The sequence below is a fragment of the Marmota monax genome, unplaced genomic scaffold (genome assembly GCF_021218885.2).
Source record: "Marmota monax isolate L192 unplaced genomic scaffold, Marmota_monax_Labrador192_F-V1.1 WCK01_AAM20220418_F8-fsc00043, whole genome shotgun sequence".
NCBI lineage: Eukaryota > Metazoa > Chordata > Mammalia > Rodentia > Sciuridae > Marmota > Marmota monax.
The window spans coordinates 1,609,901-1,629,665 of record NW_026691982.1 but is presented as its reverse complement, the minus strand read 5'-3'; positions in this window follow the sequence as shown (position 1 = coordinate 1,629,665).

Here is a 19,765-nt window from a genome sequence, read left to right as displayed (position 1 = left end):
GGTTGGTACAAGATCAGGGGTGGCGGGGCGGGGGGAAGCAGTTTACAGATGTGTATACCTAAAGAATACAGACTGAGGTGAGTTCTCATTAATTGCAACCTTACCTTCCCTAATTTTCACAGTTGATGGAACTGATCTATAGAGAGGAAAAGATGGAGATGAAATTGATGAAGCTGAGGGAGCAAGATAGAACAAGAATGGTAAGCCAGGTACCAGCTCAGATCTTGAGTTGGAGTTAATGCAAGAATAATTTAGGTTCCACTTCCTCACCCTACCACCAAGCTAACAGCATGTGAGATGAATAGGGAAAGGGGGGAAGAGCAGGCTCTCTCACCATTGAGGAGATGGGCCCAAGCCAGCCAGGCTTTTGAATAGATATTATTCCCACATTTGTGATTCCCTTCTGAGGAGTTGTTCTCTCTTACATTTGTAAATACACAGGCATTTATTTACCTCCTGCCCTTGAAAAGGCATTAGTGTAAATGGGATGAATCAGGAAAAAAGAAAAAAATTAAACTTCTAGGCCTCCAGAGATGAAAACATCCATTGGTCAGATTTATTTTTGTTAAAGGTAGCCATCTTGTTGCAGATTGTCACACAGAATGATTCAAAAAATAAATGTTTGGAAATAAGTAGGAGCGATGAGCTAGCTATTCTGGGTCCAAAGAGGAGAAGCTCAGGGAATGCATTATGTTCTTTCACCAAAAGTAAAGCAATTTGGGGCTTCGGCCTGAGGAGGAGCCTATGCCACAAATAAGTAAAGGATTCTTCTCTTCCTCTCTTTAGGGAAGATTCCTCAGGGGAGATTGTAGCAAGAGCACAGAAATCTTAATCCCCAGAATTCCAGACTGAAATTGTAGGGCTGCTTTGTGTCCCAGAGGTAGTGGACCATGGCAGGCACAGGCATTTGTCAAGATAGTGGTTCTCTGAGCGGTGGATGAGCAGTAGGCAGACCAGCAGGCTGGAGAAAGCTGTGTGGGGAGCCCTGTTCCCTCTTTTGATTGCACTCACCAAGATCACAGTATTCATGAGTGTGATTGTTTTCCCCTGGAAAATACTGCAGGGTCAAACTGAGGTGGCAGAGCCAGAGAGGAATGGAAAAAAACAGGTCAGGAATATGCAGAACACCTAGGCAGGGTTCTAGACTCACACGGAAGTGGAACCTAGGGAGTCAGCTTGATGACTCTTTGAGGGTCAAGGAGGCCCAAGAGATACCTGGTTTATGATGGGTATAATTTTAATAGGATTTCTGAAGTTTACTTATTTTTTTCTTTTAGTAAACAATATAGAATATTAGCACCCTAAACCCTCTTTTGGGTCTTTAAACCTCAATAATTATCTCTTTGGATTCTCTACTCTCAACGTGATTGAAGAGATATGATATTTTAAGGAGGGAGTTCTCAGGGTAAGTTTTTTCCTAATTTAGATCAAGATAGGCAACTAGAAAGACAAAGTATGGGCTATGTTGTCTTATTTTTGTAATAAATTTCACATTTATATAATAATCATGGGTTTAAGATTTATTACTAATAAAAGTGATTTGAAAAACAATAACAATAACAAAAGCATTGTTAATGAAGATTATTGTTCATTACTTTATCTATAGTACCCTGTATAACATTGTACTTGAGAACATTATTTAAATGTTCAATGCCCAGAAATATATTTTAACGTTAAGAAAATTAATGCTTTCTCTTGGAGATAATTTAAATGAAATGTCTTATACTTCCTTTCTGTCCTGATTCAATGAATGCTCAGAGTTAAATTTGTTGACTAGCTGTAATAACATTATACACCTCATTATATAGTGTCTGCTACTTATAATTTTAAATTTTTACTTTTCCACTTTATTAAGCTTATCTAAATAAGCTTTGATGCAAATCACCACAAATACCAATTATTATTATAATCCATTCCTTTGGGAGATAAGTAAATTTGGTAAATTAAATTACTATTAATTCCATTAATATCTTATGGATTAACATATCACATACTCTTCACCATAATAGCTTAGAGTTCCACACTTGACATAAAACTAACGTAATTATGTTGATAATCAATTTTGACCTCATGTGTTTTCTAACTTTTCTTTGGTTACAGAACAAAAAATCAAATACGTGAAAGAAAATATGGAAAACATTGGTATTTTCATTTGCCTATGTATACAATTTATTGATTGCTTTATTTTCCCTTTATTTCTTTTCATTCTGATGGTTTCTATGTAAAATGAAAAATTACATTTTCCATTTACCTCTTTTTTCCCCCTTGTCCAAAATGGATGCATCTGGGCTGTTATACTTAGTTCAAGAGTAATTATTCTTCAGTGCAAGGTGACAATTTAATCTATTTTATTATGAGCTGAATCAAATTTCCCAGGCAGTGTATTTATTTGGGGGCTTAATGCACTCCATTGACTGCCAGGGTAAGACTCTATAGTTAATTTATTCCTTTTGAGGAATTGCACGTCTGCAATGGTTTGGGTTTGCACTGAAATGCTCCTTTAGGAAAGGGTAATGTGGGATGAGTTTTTAAGATAAGATAGATTCACAGAGCTGGAGTTTCATTGTAACATCAATTAGAATGAAAAGTATTATATAAGCCAGGGTTATTTGCATAGCTCCCAGTGACAAGTACAAGCTCTATTCTGAATTCTCTTTCTTGGTTTGTTTAGCTGGCTTCCCTTCAGGGAATGAACAAGAGTTGAGACTAGATTTAGTGTAGGAATCCCTGAATGAGATGGTAAAATCTGGAATACTTAAAAAAAGAAAGAAAAAAATGAACAGAAAAGTAATTTTCCTTGTTTAAGACTCTTCTGAATGAGGAAAGATATGCATAAAACAAACAAATAGATTGCAGGATGCTGTAAGTTAACCATCCAAGAAAGATGCTTCAAAGAATCCCCTAATTTTGAATATTACTGCTTAGTTGTGGAAATGCTTGCACAGAATTTTTTGTGTCTGCATCTACCATTGGTGGGATGAGGATTTGTGGGACAGATTGAATGTAGTTCTAATTCCAGAGTCCATCAGATTTCCAAACTTGCACATTGGTTATTATATGCCTTCTAATAATCTATCAGCAATAAAGCTCACTGACACCATTCATATAACCAGTTGTTTGTTCTACAAACATCTTTGTCCCCCTTCACTGGCACACTCCTCTGATTAGGATCCTAATCTTACATGTCATGGACTCTTCACCAACTGTCATAATGGTAGCACAGGTATCTCCAGCATTTTTTTGGGCAAAATAATTTATTAATTCTACTACTTAGCATATTAATTAGAGCTCATTACAGTGGCCTTTCCCAGCTTACCTACTGTTGCAAATAAAAGTTCAATATGGGACCCCAAATTCAAACTTAGCCTCCAATGACCCTGAATTAAATACAAAGTTGAACTACTTAGCTGAATATAAACATAAATTTACACCCTTATGAAAGCTTCACAAAGTAGAGAAAGGAGACAATGGAGTCTATTTTGTTTCATACCTGGAACTAGCTGGGTTTCCTTTCATCCTACTGATCCTGAAGGTAACTGTGAGAGAGAACAGTGCATCAGACCTGGAGCTGGGTTTAAACCCAGCTCTGAGACTCATTATTCAGGTGACCTTTGTTATATCATTCAAACTTTCTGAGTCTCAGTGTCCTGATTGTGGAGGTTCAAATTCTTTTAGCATTGGGTGGCTGGGAAGGATTAAATGTGTACAAGTTTTTGTAAACTATAATGTGTGCTAGTCATATGAAGAATATTAATAATTATTACATAATGCCATAATTTATCTCTTATAAGATATTCTGATAAAATTTGGGAGAGCAACCGATCAGATTTATTTCTTTCAAAGGTGTCCTGGGTGCATATAGTGGTAAATAAGTAATGATGATAATAAATAAATCCAGGAATTAAGTATTTATGTATAATACTTTACAACTTCATTTGGTGGAACATCTTTCATGCCAACTATCTCCCCAAACAGATTACATTCAATAAAGACTTACAGTGATAAGCAATAAATACTAGCAGTGAGAGACAGACATTGAGATAAACAGGCAGGGGGAAAGTGCTTTTCAGCTAAATTCTGAAAAGAAATGAAGAATTTAGGGGTGAAGAGACCCAGGAGAGATGTCACAATAGGCTGACTCTACTGGAGATCAAGTTCTCACCCTCAATTTTCTTAGAGAAAGGCCTGAGGCAGAAAATACCAAGGTCTTGAACCTTTGCCTGGGTCATCTCACAGGCAGCGGGTCTTCACTCTGGGAAAAAAAAAGATATTAAGTCTGAGAATGGTGAATTTCAACTTCATGGAGACTGAGAAACAGGGAAATAGGAAAGGCTTTTTGTAAATGTCTGTCCTCTGATCTACATGGACCAGAAGAGAACTACATTTTGGCATTTTATTGTCTGTAATCCATCTAACACATGCAGCTGCAAAGTTCATCACTGAAAATCAGCTGGAAATCTGATTTTAAGTCGAGAGTAAGGATTTTTTCAAATTAATTCAGAACAAACTAATTCCTTCCTATTTTTCTTTTTCTTTTGGTGCACTGGCATTAAACCCAGGGCCTCTACCATTGAGTCATATCCCAAGCCTCTGAAATAAACTGATTTCTAAATCTGCCAAACATTTGCCTTTTGCTCAGTTTCAGCAATACATAGAAATGCTTTTTTAAAAATGTTTATTTTATTTTTTAGGTGCCATGTGTATAACATAAACTCTTTGAGTAATGAATTATGTTATATGTGTGCATGTGGGTGTTTTCAAGTAGGAAATGATGATATTTAGAAGAAAAACAAAGAAGGAAATAACATGTTATTAAGGGCTACTTTTATAGAAATGAGTTTTATTCTGGTCTGATTTTTGACCCTTCCTCATTCAGAGGATTTAAATTTTCATTGATTGACACTCCCCCCCTTCACCCCCACAACAACTTTGCAAAGACAAAAGAGGACATGTTCATAAATTTTCATTATGTAATTTTTAGATTAAAGTAAATTTTTAAAATAAATACATAAAATAATGAAGAAAAAGTCATTATAGGAATATCTACATGATTTAATTGAAATATGCTTTCTTTATAAAGATAACTACATTTATTTTCATGAAAGAATTAGTCATCTCTTCTAATCTGCAATTTTACTTTCCAGTATTTCAGTTATATGCAGTCAACTAAAGCCTAAAATAAAAATGAAAATTTTCAAAAATATACAGTTCATAATTTTTTCAATGGCATATCATTCTGAGTAGCATAATGAATTTCATTTCTTTCTGTTTTTTTTTTCAGACAAAATGTTAATTTTCCTTTTGTCTAGAGTATCCACACTCTATACACTACCTTCCCATTAATCAGTTACTGTCTTTGTTATCAGATAGACCGTCATGGTATTGCAGTGTTTATGTTCAAGAAACTCTAACAGTGTAATACTACATTATAATACCTATGTCATTTAACTCCCTTCATTTCATCACATAGATATAGTATCATTTTTCCTCATCACAAGAAGTATGAATATAGCATAATAAGATATTCTGAAAGAGGAAGACAGGATCACAGTCACATAATTTACATCACAGCATATTATTATAATTGTTGTATTTCATTTTTATTTTTGTTAATCTTGTTCTGTGCCAAATTTGGGAATTAAATTTTGTCATAGGTATGTATAAATACAATGTGTGTGTGTGTGTGTGTGTGTGTGTGTGTGTGTATATATATATATATACTAGCATGTATAGAATTCAGTACTATGGTTGATTTTAGGCCTCTCCTGGGAGTCTTGAAATGTGAAATGTGTGTGTCCCTCACGGATGAGGGAATTAAATTCTTAATGTCCTTTTTTTCTTCTCATTTAAGAGGATGTAGGTTTATTTTCATTTAAGATCCCCACGTTAAACTACTTATTTCAACTTTAATAACATTGATACACTAAATTCTATCAAAGCACAATGGATTAAAGTTCAAGGCCAACATGTAGTTGAGGTTGTTAAAAGTGCCCAGTATGAACACCTGACTAATGCTTGAATTAGAGTAGATGATCATTTTGTTAGAGAGAGAGAGAAAGAGAGAGAGAGAGAGAGAGAGAGAGAGAGAGAGAGAGAGAGAGAGATAATATTCTCTCTAAATAAAATTAGGACAAAACCCAGTTTATTTATTTATGAATTTATAGATTATTTATTTATTTTATTGTTCTAATTAGCTACTCGTGACAGTAGAATGCATTCTGACACACCAGATTATTTATTTTAATGATAAATCAACTAGTGTCACTAATGCTTTTCAACCACTGTGCTCATCAACACAAGTTCTATGTACAATGGTATATGCACAGGGAATCAATGCCTTTAAAAAATTGTTAGTCTGTAAACAAGTCTGGATGGCGCCTGGCATTTTGTCAGAGGGAGTGGTTTGTGAAGTAACGCCAGGGAGCCATTAAGTGTGGAGATTCCTTATTGGTTGACTGATGTATCTAGTTTATGCTAATTAGATAAGCTGTGTGGAATGTATAAATACCTCTGTTGTCCTACAATAAAAGGCTCCCTCTCCTGCTGTATCAACGTACACAAGTTGTTCGTCACCCCTGGTTAGTTTGCTGCATCCGGACTCCGGCAGGCAGATGGTGGCCCTTTTCGGGGAGCCCCGGGACACACTCGGGGGTAAGTGACGAAAAAAAAAAGCTGCCCGTCCCTAGATAGGACGGGAGCAAATCTGCTCGTCCCTAGGCAGATAGGGTGAGAGGAAAAATGGCCATTTCGAGAAAATGGAGAAGATTGATACAGTATGTTTGTGTCTTGTTTTGTCTTGAAATGTTGTATTGTCTTTGTGACGAAAATATAGAAGGGGTATTAAGTAAATTACTAAGGGAAGAAGGCACCCCAGTGGAACCAAGAATAGTTAGGGCATGTGTTGATAAGAGCCCAGAAACTCTAGTCAGAAAGAAAAAGAAAGTTCAGAAGAAGAAGGATTATCAGAAAAAAAGTTGCAGCAAAAGGCTATTACTGAATACTTTTCGTTACTGGAGGGTGCATGAATCGGAGCGGAGGGGGCCAGGTGCGCAAGCCGGTCATGGCGCAGCAAGGGCAACCGGCTCTTCCCCGCCCCCGCCCGGAGCCAGACGCCACTGAGAGAGCCCAAATCCAAACCTGTGCCTGGAAGCAGTTTGAGCCCCAGACTCTCCCCGGGGCCATCTGGGGCTGCCCGAGGACGCTGCAGCTGGGCGGAGGACACACATGGTGTCCCTGAAGTTTGATCATTTCCAAGGCCAGTAGCTACAATGGTTCTCCCACACCTGGAAGCTAATGAGTAATGAGCACTATTAAGGCCTATTTCAAATGTAAAAAACCTTGAGATAATGTACTAAATTGTTCAGAAGGTTGTTTTCTTAGCGCCTGCTGGAATACTACAGGATTTTCTTTAGCCATCCGGAGTCCCTGCCTTCATCCCAGTGCCGGTGAAAACAAAAGTGGAAGAATTTCCAGTGTTGCTGAGAACCAGACGAGACTTTGGATCAAGCTAGCTGCCTGCAGAACTTATCTGGACTGTGATTTAAGCTAGCTGCCTGCAGAACTTACCTGGACTTTGATTTACCTGGACTCTGAGTTAATCTATTGAGACACTGCTTTACCTGGACTGAGACAACAAACTGTAATCTACAACAAATTGTAACTAGGTATCTTTGCTAACGGTGTCATTGCTGGTATAATTTTTCCAAGGGCTTCTTGCATGGAGCCATCAATTGACTTGGTATTGTGGCATTTTGTATCCTCCCCTTCTGCTTGTAGCAGATTATTTATGGTGTTTGTGTAAAAACCACTATGGTTGTTATTTAAATTAAACAAAAGGGGGAAATGTTAGAGTCTGTAAACAAGTCAGGATGGCGCCTGGCATTTTGCCAGAGGGAGTGGTTTGTGAAGTAACGCCAGCGAGCCATTAAGTGTGGAGATTCCTTATTGGTTAACTGATGTATCTAGTTTATGCTAATTAAGATAAGCTGTGTGGAATGTATAAATACCTCTGTTGTCCTACAATAAAAGGCTCCCTCTCCTGCTGTATCAACGTACACGAGTTGTTCGCCCCCCCCCCCCTTAGTTTGCTGCCACCAGACTGCGGCAAAAAATAACTTCTGTTTAATGTGAAATTGTTCTTGTTTGGAAAAAGGAGACCAGAGACAATTTAAGAAAGGCTGAGGACACATTGGACTCCTAAAGTTCTCTAAAAGATAAAGCTTTACATAAAGCTTAGTCCTTACCTCTCTAATACTATTGACTTGTGACCCTGGAAGAACAAGAAAGAAGTCTTTGCTTTTTAAGAGAGTTATTTTAAAAATATTTTTAAGAATTTTTTTTGTATTAGAGTAGAATCACATGATGGAAACATCTTCGAGTAGACAATTAAAAAAAATCTATTTTGATCTGAACATGCATTTGATGTCTTCTTCTGCACACTTGTCTTTGTCAGACAACCCAGGCTGTTTCCACACTGAGTCTATTTCTGCACTCTGCTGACTGACTCTTCTGAGCTTGGGGGAAGGTGAGTAGGAAAAAGGCAGCAGGAATGCAGGCAGTATGACAATCAGTTCAGGTAATCTCATAGTGCACGAGAAAGAGTGACTGCATTTTCAATTTAAAAAGTTTTTGTTGGTGGTTTGGCTTAAAGGTAAACTACCATCTTTCAATGAAAGATGATTTTACAAACCCATTGAATCATTTTTAAAAAAATTTTTTACAGTACTGGGGATGGAACCCCAGAGTGGTCTACCACTGAGTAGGTTCTTGCTAACTTGCTGAGGCTGACCTCAAACTTGTGATCCTCCTGGCTTAGTCTCCAGAATTTCTGGGATTATAAGTGTGCACCACCATTGGCAGCATTATTTCATCATTTCATAACAAGCTTTAGATATAGCTCATAATCTAAAGGTTACCTTTGGGTAGCCGAGCACATATTGACAGCTTTTAGGAGGACCACAAAAGTACATTTTTTCTTTTTTCTTCCCTCTTTACTCTCCTTCCCGCCCAACACAGAGGCTATATAGTGTATATATATATGTACACACACACACACACACACACACACACATATATATATATATATATATTTTTTTTTTTTTTCCTGTGCTAAGGGTTGAACCCAGGGCTTCATGCATGCTAGCCAAGTGTTCTATCATTGAAACAACAACCCCAGCTCCCAAATTCCCCTTTTTAAAAAAACTTTTTTTTTAGCTGTAGGTGGACACAATGCTTTTATTTTATTTATTTTTATGTGGTGTTGAGAATCAAAGCCGGTGCCTTATATATGCTGGGTGAGCACTCTACTGCTGAGCTACAACCCCAGTGCACCCCCACTTTTTTTGATGTGCTGGGACTCAAACCCAAGGCCTTGTATATGCCAAAAGGCAAGCACTCTTCCACTAAGCTTCACCCCCAAACCCCACAAAAGTGTTTTTCGTGGTGCTAAAAGATCAGTAATTTATTTTTGAAAAGTATAGTCAGATTAAAAATAAGTTGAAACAAAAAGTGATTTGAGGAGAGACAGTATGTAAATGAAGGAAGAAGTTAGTGCAGAGTAACTACAAGAACAAATCGGTTTCACAGCTGCTTTTAATATGGCAAATGAAAAAGATAAAGAATGAACAAAATTGAACACCTGTGAGAGGGTTGGCTCTTAAGCGCAGGCCTCCTGACTACTTCTAAAAGATGAATCCCTAGTGCCTAGGATATGGTAATAATAGTAGTTTTATCTATTCCCCAGAACAACAGACAAAACAAAACAAAAATACTAAACAAATAAGAATAAGTAATATATATTAAAAAAGAGTAATTTGACTTTTTTCTCCTCTTTTTAGGTAAGACTCTTTACTATTTGAACGCCCTGAGACTTCTTTTTATAGTTTTCTTTATTTTTAAGGTGTCTTCTGGGTGGATATTTCTGTTGGTGGTATTCTTTATGGCTCATAGGTGCAGGAGAAATGCCTCAAAGGACAAAGTGATCTGAAGTTGTTACATTAAAAAGGTTTCCCAGGCAAAGAAATAAATGGCCTGGAGTCTGCCCCTGGTTACAACTTTAATCATTCCACATCAGCTGACTGTGAAAATTTTATCGGAATGATGAAGAAAAAATGCTTGAATCTGGACTTTATCAGGTTCCTTTTGCAACTTAGTAGTTCTGAATTGATGATAAGAGCATAGGAAGATTTACTTGCTCTTCAGTCCTCTCAATTCCAGTAAATCCAAGGAAGGATGTATTGCATCATGGAATGGGTGGGAGATGGAAAAGACTGGGTCAGGCAGGGAATCAGGAATGGGAGAGATTTAGTGGGAGTGAGGGTGGGGGATCCATTCAGGTTCCAGAACATTAAGGTCTAATAGTGGGATTTTGGAAAACAGTAAAGCATATCAGAGGTCATCAAATGATAGCAATCAAGTAAAATCACACCAAGTGTTAGGAGGAGGAAATCAAGCTGACATCTGGAAGTCTGTGGTATCAGATGCAAAAGGGAACCAAAGATACAGTGGTTATGAAGTGAGTCAAGGTGAGAAAGAACTTTCAGGAAAGGTAAGATAGCTAGCCGACTGGATTCCAGGTAGATAGGTCAAGAGAATGACAGCACCTCTCAGAAAAATAAGATGATTGGATGTTCAGACCATTTTCATCCCAACATTACAGGTTGGAATGAATCCTCTCTGCAGAACCCTGTGGTCAGTTGGGTACACATAGTAGGGTGAAAAGCCCAGGGATGTTCTTGTGTATGTTTTTCTATGACCTAAGCAAGTTTCTCAGCTCAGAGAGTGGGGGACTGGGAGAGGCTTTGCCACTGAAAGGAAAAGAAAGGAAGAAATGAGAAAGTTGACCTTATAGAACAATCTATTCCAGGGTCAGCTCTGGGATATGTTATATATCTCTGTAATATATATAGGAGATATATGTATATATCTCCTATATATATGTTATAGGAAGAGTGTGCATTTTTTTTGTAAAAAATAGGAAACTTTCAAACTGTGTCTTCTATTTTAAAAGAAGAGAAACTCAGTTTATTCTCCTTAATCTAAACCCTAGATACACAAGGGAAGTTGTCCATAGTGAGTCATTTTCATATTTATTGGTCCCAGGAGTCACAAAGAGAGTAGCACTTCTTAGGCCCCTGAAGAGCACTGTAGATGTTCCTCTGTGGTTAGACTGACTGCCCCAGCAACTCAGACATGACACCATTTCTTTGGTGATGCCTATAATGCCTAAACCATAACCTCCATCTCCTCCTCCTCCTCCTCCTCCTCCTCTTCTTCTTCTTCTTTTTTTTTAAGATCTTGTGATAACACAGCACATTTGACTATGCCTAAAGTATTCAAGTAGTGCTGTTGGGTATAATTAAGTTTTTGCATTACAAATTCTTCTTTCCAAGGCTTACTATCTTAGAGACTTCTAATCCCACTGGGCAAAACATTATGGAAATTGTCAGCATGAATGCAAATTTTTCTGTTCTTGACTAAATATTTCCAATCAAACAAATCATTTTTTCCCCTCTCATTATAGCTTAGGTATAAAGAAATGGATTTGGGGTACGTATGAAAGGCATTCCCAAAAAGTAATCTGAGCATAAAAAATCTGAGACAAATGTACACAAACAGAATATTTATCTAGTTTTCAGGTGTTTGGGAAAATAACTGAATACTTCTAGTACCACAGATTTTTCACCTGTGTTTTTAAACAAACTCATTGTATAACCATGAAATAATATGAAAGCATATTGTTGATGGTTTGGACTTTTTTTTTTAAGTTTGTGGAAATTTAAGATGATCAATATAGTAATCTGACTCAGGCTACAGTTGAAATGTTTATTTTCATTTCCTTGTACCTCGAAGCTAATGGAATAAAAATCATTTATTGGTTTATAAAAGGTATTAAAAATCAAAAGTTTTTATTTTATATTTTATTGTAGTAAAATTGAATAATATGAAATATAGCATTTGACCACTTAGAGTTTGTACAGTTCAATAGTACCAAATATGCCCACCTTGCGTAAACCATCTCTAGAACTTTTCACCTGGCAAAACTGCAGTTTGTACCTACTAAACAACATCCCATTTTCCCATCCTTCAACCCCTGGCAACTATCATTCTACTTCCTGTTTGGAGGGATTTACTTATGGAAACTTCATACAAGTGGGATCATGTGGTATTTGTGTTTTGAATTTGACTTATTTCAGTTAGTATAACTGAAAAAGGGATTCAGACCATTTTCATCTCAATTTAGGGTGAAATGAATCCTCTCTGCAGAACCCCGTGGTCAGCTGGATACTCATAGTACAGTAAAAAGCCCAAGGATGTTCTTGTGTATGTTTTCATTCTTGGTGTAGCATGTGCCAGAATTTCCTTACTGCTTTTTTTCTGGTGCTTCTGGTGATCAAACCCAGGGCTTCACACATGCAAGGCAACTGTTCTACACTGAGCTACATCTCAAGACCCTGAAATTTCCTCTTTTTAAGGACGAGTAATGTAAGAATTACTAATATTTGATTTTTAAATGCTTATTCAGTATTTCCTTTGTTTTCAAAATTATTAACCAAAAGATACACTTCCTTAAATGGAATATCCTGGTATGTTCTCAAATTGTTTTTATATTTACTAAAATTCATTTTTTGGGTTTTAAGACAATTTAAAGCTATAGGTCTTTGACCTTGGCTATGTGGCTTGAGAAAGTGAGCAGTTTTTGTTGTTGCTGTTGTTGTTATTATTTGTCCTTAGGTGAACAGTTTTTTTACAGCCAGTTTTCTAGATAGTACAAACTGGCAGTGGTTGTTTGCTTCCAGGTCAGAGTAGCCCTAATCATCCATATTGGCCTTGTTCCTGTTATGGGTGCTATTGCACAATGTTTTTCCATCCTGACCCTGTGAGGAATTTTTCTCTCTGCTGTTGCAGTTCTGAGTATTCGAACCCATTTTATGCTTTTAAATGTGGCTATGATGCCATCATCTCCCTCTGTAGTTATTTCAATGTGTTCTTCAACTTTCCTTCTCTTTCCATCCTTATATTGTCTGCTGCCTCCTAGACTCTCCATAATGCTTCTTATTTTTCAAAGAAAAGATTTATCTTCTGACAAATGTGAGCTCAGACCAGTAGTTATATTCTATCCAGCCACCAAATTTTATGGAACACTTCTGGGTATCAGACGGACAAAGCAAAGGCTCAAACAGTGCTTGGATTCATGATGGCAGATAGATAGGCATAAAATTGTAAGGCAATGTGGAAATGGGAGAAGAGCCTGTCACCTTTGTGAGGGGCACCCGTGAGGAAGAACCTTGGCGTATATGGGAAAATGAGATCAGATCTTGTCAACAAGGCGACATATAAAATCAGTCTTAAAGAATGACTACAAGTAGGCTGGAAAAATTATATTTTTGACATACTTTCTCTTCTTTTCAATTATTTACTGTCTGGTAAAAATACTCTTTAAAATGCATAGACCTTCCCAACCACAAAGACACATTGGATAAAATCAGTAACTTTTCTCAGGTATACTTGTTCAGTCTGGTTAAACTGGTGCCTCTGCATTTTCTATGAGACCTTAAGTTTATTTTTGAGGTCTTATTTTGTTATGTGAAAGAATCCTGAGTCATCTATGAAGATGACTTCTGATGAGCTAGCAAACTCTAATTAATCTGGATCATTTACACTAGGTGTGAACAAAGTAAATAAAAGCAAGTTTTGATAAGGCATGGAAAACAGCAAGAAGTCAGGAGGAGCTTGGGAAAGGGCAGGCTGGAGATTCTCTAGTGGAAAGGGAGGGGCAAATTTGAAGTACAGGGAATGCCCTCTGAATCACATTTTGTAGTCCAGTTTTAAGGGATCTTTCAGCAATCTCCAACAAGTATTGCCCCACCTGGCTTACAAGCAAGTTGAGAAGTAAATCAAGGAATACATATGAGAAAAAAATATCCCCTTTGTCACTGGTAAAGTTCAGATCAAATGGACTTTAGACTGTCACTGTAGTGAACTTGCTGATTTTGAACCCAGAGCTGGGTGGACTTGCTCCCCATCCCCATCTTGACAGCACTAGACTGGGACAGGCCATTCCATAGGGTAAGTTCTCAAACTCTTCTCCAGATTCACCAAGCACTTATGCCACTCCTCCTGCCCTCGCCTGGAGTGAGGAAGCTGGCAGTGGAGTCTGGAGTGGTGCTAATGTCTGTTTCCCAGGAAGGAACTATGGAAAACATGAAAGAAAAGAGCATTCCCCTCCAACTAGTTGCCCCACTTAAATTTTTTCTTCTGTTTTTAGGATGGAATTCATTATCAGTATGGATGACACTGCCTTTGTGTTCTGTTCAGTTACAACTTTTGGTTTTGGCATTGAAAATTCCCCCATTTTCTTGGCAGTGAATCTAAGCCTGACCCACCTACATCCATTCCTTGCTGATTATGAAAGTCTCACGTAAGTTCCCCTAGTTTCCCCCCCCCCCTTTTTTTCTTTTTACTTTCCCCTTTCTCTTCCTATTTTTCCTTTTGTTCCTCCTTCCCTCCTTTCCTTCTGTCTTTTCTTCCTTATGGATAGATCTCATTTCTTGAAGCTCCATACAGCAAAGTATAGCAACTAGATGTGTTAGAGTCATTGATGCTATTATCATCTTCTGCTCTGGTACCGTTAGCTCTTTTGTATTCAGAGTATGAGATTTTGTCTGGTGCAAAGCTGATGAGCTCACCTCTTGATACAGTGAATGCAAAAATGATGGCCATTACCTGGTTCCAGTGCTATGGTGTAGCTGCAGTGGTCAAAGATTATGAGACATTTAAATGAGCCTTTACACTGGTTTTTAGGAATCATCTCCTTTGTGTTTCAGTTTTCTCTGTGTAACACTGCCTCTGTGAGGTGTACGGGAACCTCCAGGACTAAAAACCAAAAAAAATGGAAAGTTAATTGCTCTCCAAGGAAATCTCCCTAGGAAGTGTGAACCACTTGGAGTTTGTGAATGATTGGAGTTTGAGACTTGTCATGAGATAAAAATCAATGTGAGAATGAAAAGTAATGAAAACAAACCTTGTCCCCAAGAGTAAAGTTGAATTGGGACAACTAGGTATTCTGATAGTCAAATTTCATAATCTGGATTGATTTCTAGTGAAATTTAAAAACCATCAATTGGTGCAAGGCTATGAATATGTAAAAGTACCAGGAGAGGTGATTCTAATCTAAATGAAAGCCAGTGCCATCAATGCTAATTTGTTTTCTGTTTTGTTCATGACATACTAAAGCAGCTAAGATGGTTTTTGCTGTTGTTGTCACTCATCTTTCAAATGAAAGAATACCAGTAGTTTCAACATCATGATTTTTAAAAGTAACTTCTGCATAGATATGCATGTTTGGAAAGCACACAGAACAGCTCTTGGAAGATAGTAAGTGTTGCATGAGGATTTTGTTAAATAAATAAACCATATTTGCCAAAATTCACTAATGTATTGGCATTGTTGATCATTTATAGTTTGGGTAATCATCTTTTAGCAGTAGGGCCTCTTCTAGTATTGCTGGGTTAAAGGTTCTTCTACAATATGGATTATACATGTATGCATAGTCTCCTTAGAGGCACACAAACTTAGGAACCATTGTAAATAAAGAAGAAATTATAGAGAAGGCTAATGAGAATTTATATATTGATTAACAAGAGAGTAAAGCAAATTAACTGAAGATAAAGCAAACTATTAAGAAGAGTCAGCCATAACAATGCTTAAGATACCTGTGAAATTCAAGAGTGGAAGAAAAGTTTGTTGATTCGTGCTCTCTGTTACATGTCTCTATGGAGATTGGTACAACCACTTTCGGAGTTTAGGCTATATAAAAACTGATGAACCAAAGGGCCTCAGAACCCTAAGGTTTGGCTAATTATCCTATATTTCTACAACATAAAGAGGTAGTTTCTACTCTGTGCAGGTTTCCATATTAGTAATATGTAAGCACAGACTACCACGAGGAGAGGGGGGATGATTTCTTATTTATTGTGTCTTGTGGAAGTTTTGAATTTTGACTTGGACAAGACTTAGAGTTTCCTTTTGAAATGTTTTCAGTTATAACTATTTGGTTCTTTTAAATCTTGTCCTAAGAAATCCTAAAACTTAAGGGAAGGGGAGTATTTTTGTTTTCCATAAACAAAAAGTGGTCATTCTATGATAAGAAGTACTTTAAAATGTATTTAGAAGGTGATGAACTAAAAAGATGTAATGAGAGAAAAGATGCAGGTTATATACCTGCATAGAGGAAGAAAAGTTTATTTTGGTTTATGGTTCTAGAAGTTTGGTCATTGGTTGGCTGACTCCACTGCTCTGGGTAGAACATCATCGGGGAAGGGCAAGGAAGAAGACTGCTTCTCTGCTTATGGTGGCCAGAAAGCAGAAAGAGGGAAGGGGGAGAAGGCTGCAGGGGAGATGTACCCTTCCAAGTTACCCCCCTCTCCATGACCCACCTTCTCCAACCACACCCCACCAGCCTACAGTTACCACCAGTCAGCCCATTCCAACTAGGATGGACTGCTTAGTTTACAGCTCTCACAAACTAGTAATTTCACCTCTGAACATTCCTGCATTAACACAGGCATTAGGGGACACCTCATATCTAAACCATAGTAAGATGGGAGAAGGAAGAAACACAAAAGATGAATTTGGAGTGCCCTGGTTACCTTGGACACTTGGTCTGGTAAGAGCATATGTTAGAAGCTCAAATTAATTTTGGGAATACCTGCTGTGTATACTGTGAATGTTTAGAGCCCTTACTCAGAATGGCCTATAAAGTCCTCTTTTTGTATATTTAACCAAAACAGTTTTTGACTTTTGAGTCTAAGATAGGATGTGTCCTTGCTTTAGGCAGGTTTGAAGTTGGCTTTCAGAAACTAAAGTGTATAGAAGTTATTTATCTACTATTGGAATTTAGGTCACCCAAAACTCTTTCTCCTCATCTTTGTGGTACCTAGAGTTTTTGTGTAGCCCCCTGCTACACACTTACAACCATTTCAAAGAAAGAGAGAAAAATGGCTGTAAAATTTGGAGTTTTTGTTTTTTGTTTGTTTGTTTGTTTGTTTTAATCTGTGCCTTGTGCTTCCACATATATTATCCCATTAAATATCACACTAGCACTTTTAGGAGTATTTTATCATTTCCAGTTTGCCTGTGAAGACACAGAAAGTTAGTGACATGAAATATGTTGCTCATTTCCACATAGCCAGCGATGGTGACATGGGGAGTCCACACATGCCTAATTCCAGACTCTGGATGTGCGTTCTTTCTGCTGTTCATACTCTCACCATAGCATTTGCCATCACCCTCCATGTTGCCTGGTGCACTGTGATGCTTCTGGCAGAGAGGAGTCCCAACTCCTGTTCCTCAGTGTTTCTTCCTGTTGTTTTTTCTGATGATCAAATCATGATATATTATCAGTGGGTATCAGTGACTTTTAACAAAGGAATATGTCTTAGCTCTGAAAAGAAAAAAATGGCCGAAATTCAGAGCTTCTTACTATGCTATACATCATCGCCTGTACAATGTTTGTGGGCAGGAGAATTTAGGCTGTAAGGATATGGCACATGGTAGAATTCTGTGTATACATATGATTTGCAAAACTGTATTGTGTGGATGAATAAGTGCATTGATGTGCAGCATCAACTTCAACAGAAAGGCAGTTTAAGTAGATTTCCACTTGTGACATTCTTCTTTTTCTTTTCATGACTAGCAACACTATCTGTACAAATGCAGGGGTTGAACCAAATAAAACAAGATGGAATTGAAGAAATTATGTATGATGAGTGTGTTCGGTGCTTTTTAGATTTTGAGCAATTTATAAAGTCATACTTTCTGATTGCAGATAAATTCTTTTGTCCCTGAGAGTGCATTTTGACATTTGAATGAAGATGGTAGTGTGAGGTGGTTGCTGAACTCAAGCTGTGTTAAACTGCCTGACTACTCTGCTTTATTGTTTGTGACGAGAGGTAAGGCTAGGTGATAGCAGAATAAAATATTGATGAAAATGCACTGAAAATGTGTTAAAGCAACGTATTTTGAAATGTATGTAGAGCTCTTTGAAGTGAAATAATGGTTTTAAGTGAATTCATAAAGATGTTAGCACATCTCTTTAGTGATGAAATTGTGGTGACAGTGAAATTCCTAACCTCACTCAAGAGCATAGATTAACGATAGGGTTTATTAATTCTACAAATTTAAAAATAATTTAATAATAACAATGTAGGACATATATGCTACAAGTACTGATTTCTTTTCTTGTAAATCTCTTTAATATTGGCATGACCTAATAAAGATGCATGTGACTATCATAAGATTTACACAATGCTAAATATTTTTAGATTGATTTCACCAAGAGAGATTGGAGAACACTCCTTCAGAAGTCTCAGGAGAAATGTTTTAGCATTTTTTTGATAAAGACTCATATGCACACAATAAACAACCTCAAGTATAATATCATTTGAACACTTAATTTGGTTACCTTTTAACCTTCATAAAATGTTAGACCTAGATTTCAAACTTAATAAAGGAGGTGACGTGTATGTATCTGTGTATGTCCTCTGATATAATGCAGATCTTATAGTCTTTCCTCAGAATAACCAACTCCAACTATTTTCAAGGAAGACAACATGGAAAAAAATACAATAGAAACAAATGGATAGGCATCAATATTTTTAAAAAGCATTTGTGTATTAGGTCACTTATCTGTCCATTTGGCAAGGATCTATTTGAGAAGAAGCTGTATTTTGATGATATCTCATATACACAGTTTTATGTTGATAGAACATGGACAGAGGAATGGTACAAGATGGACAGCTAGATGGAGCTGGCTTTCCATTAGTTAGAAGCTTTTACATTGCTAGAAAAGCAAACTCTGATGGTTTGTTTAGATTTGTTCTGGAGAGAAAAATAAAGGGAACACTCAAGTATTCTCTCTGGTGGACTGGTAATGACAGTAAATGACGAGTCCCATTACAAACAAAAACAGAATAAATTGTCACTTAATTGAACATGACGATGCAAAGATTGCCAAGGGGCTTGATTTCCGGCAAGAAGTATTTTGTTAGAAGCATCTAAGATCACAACTGAGTCCTAAATTTGCATTAACCCTAAATCTTGAGTGTGTAATTGCCTTACTACTGGGTAACTAGATTACGTTGGTGAAATGTCTTAAATGGAATATCTGGGGATACATACAGCACAGTCAATTTTCTTTATTAAATGAATTTATTTTTGGTTGCTTTCTATTTTATGATAGCAACTATAAATTTATTTTTATACATATTAACAGAGAGATTTTCTTCTAAAGTAAGTTAGACCCCAAACTAGTATATTTTTGGATTTAGAGATCAAATGCTTAACACTGTTTTGCTAACGACAAAATAACTGATGGAATCCCTCATTTCTTCTTCCTCTCTGCCCCCAAATTTCGATTATGTTGGGTTTCAAGTTCTAAGAATTTCTATGGGTCTAATAATATGGCTCAAATGACAGCAAGTCCATGATTTTCTGCTGAGACCACACTGCTCTGGACATTGTCCTGTATGTTCTAGAGGTGGGTCTCAAACACCTTAGGGCTTTGTAGGGGAAAATCCCAAAGACATGCTGCCTTTGATAGAGGAAGAAAAAAATATATTATCCTGGACATTTATTCACATAACTTTAATGCATTTTCATGGTATTTTAGGAAAGAATTCAGAATCAAGGACACAGGAATTTTACTGGGTTCTCCATTCAGGTATATAGCCTGCCAGTGGTGGGTTTTGAATATCTCTCTCAGTTC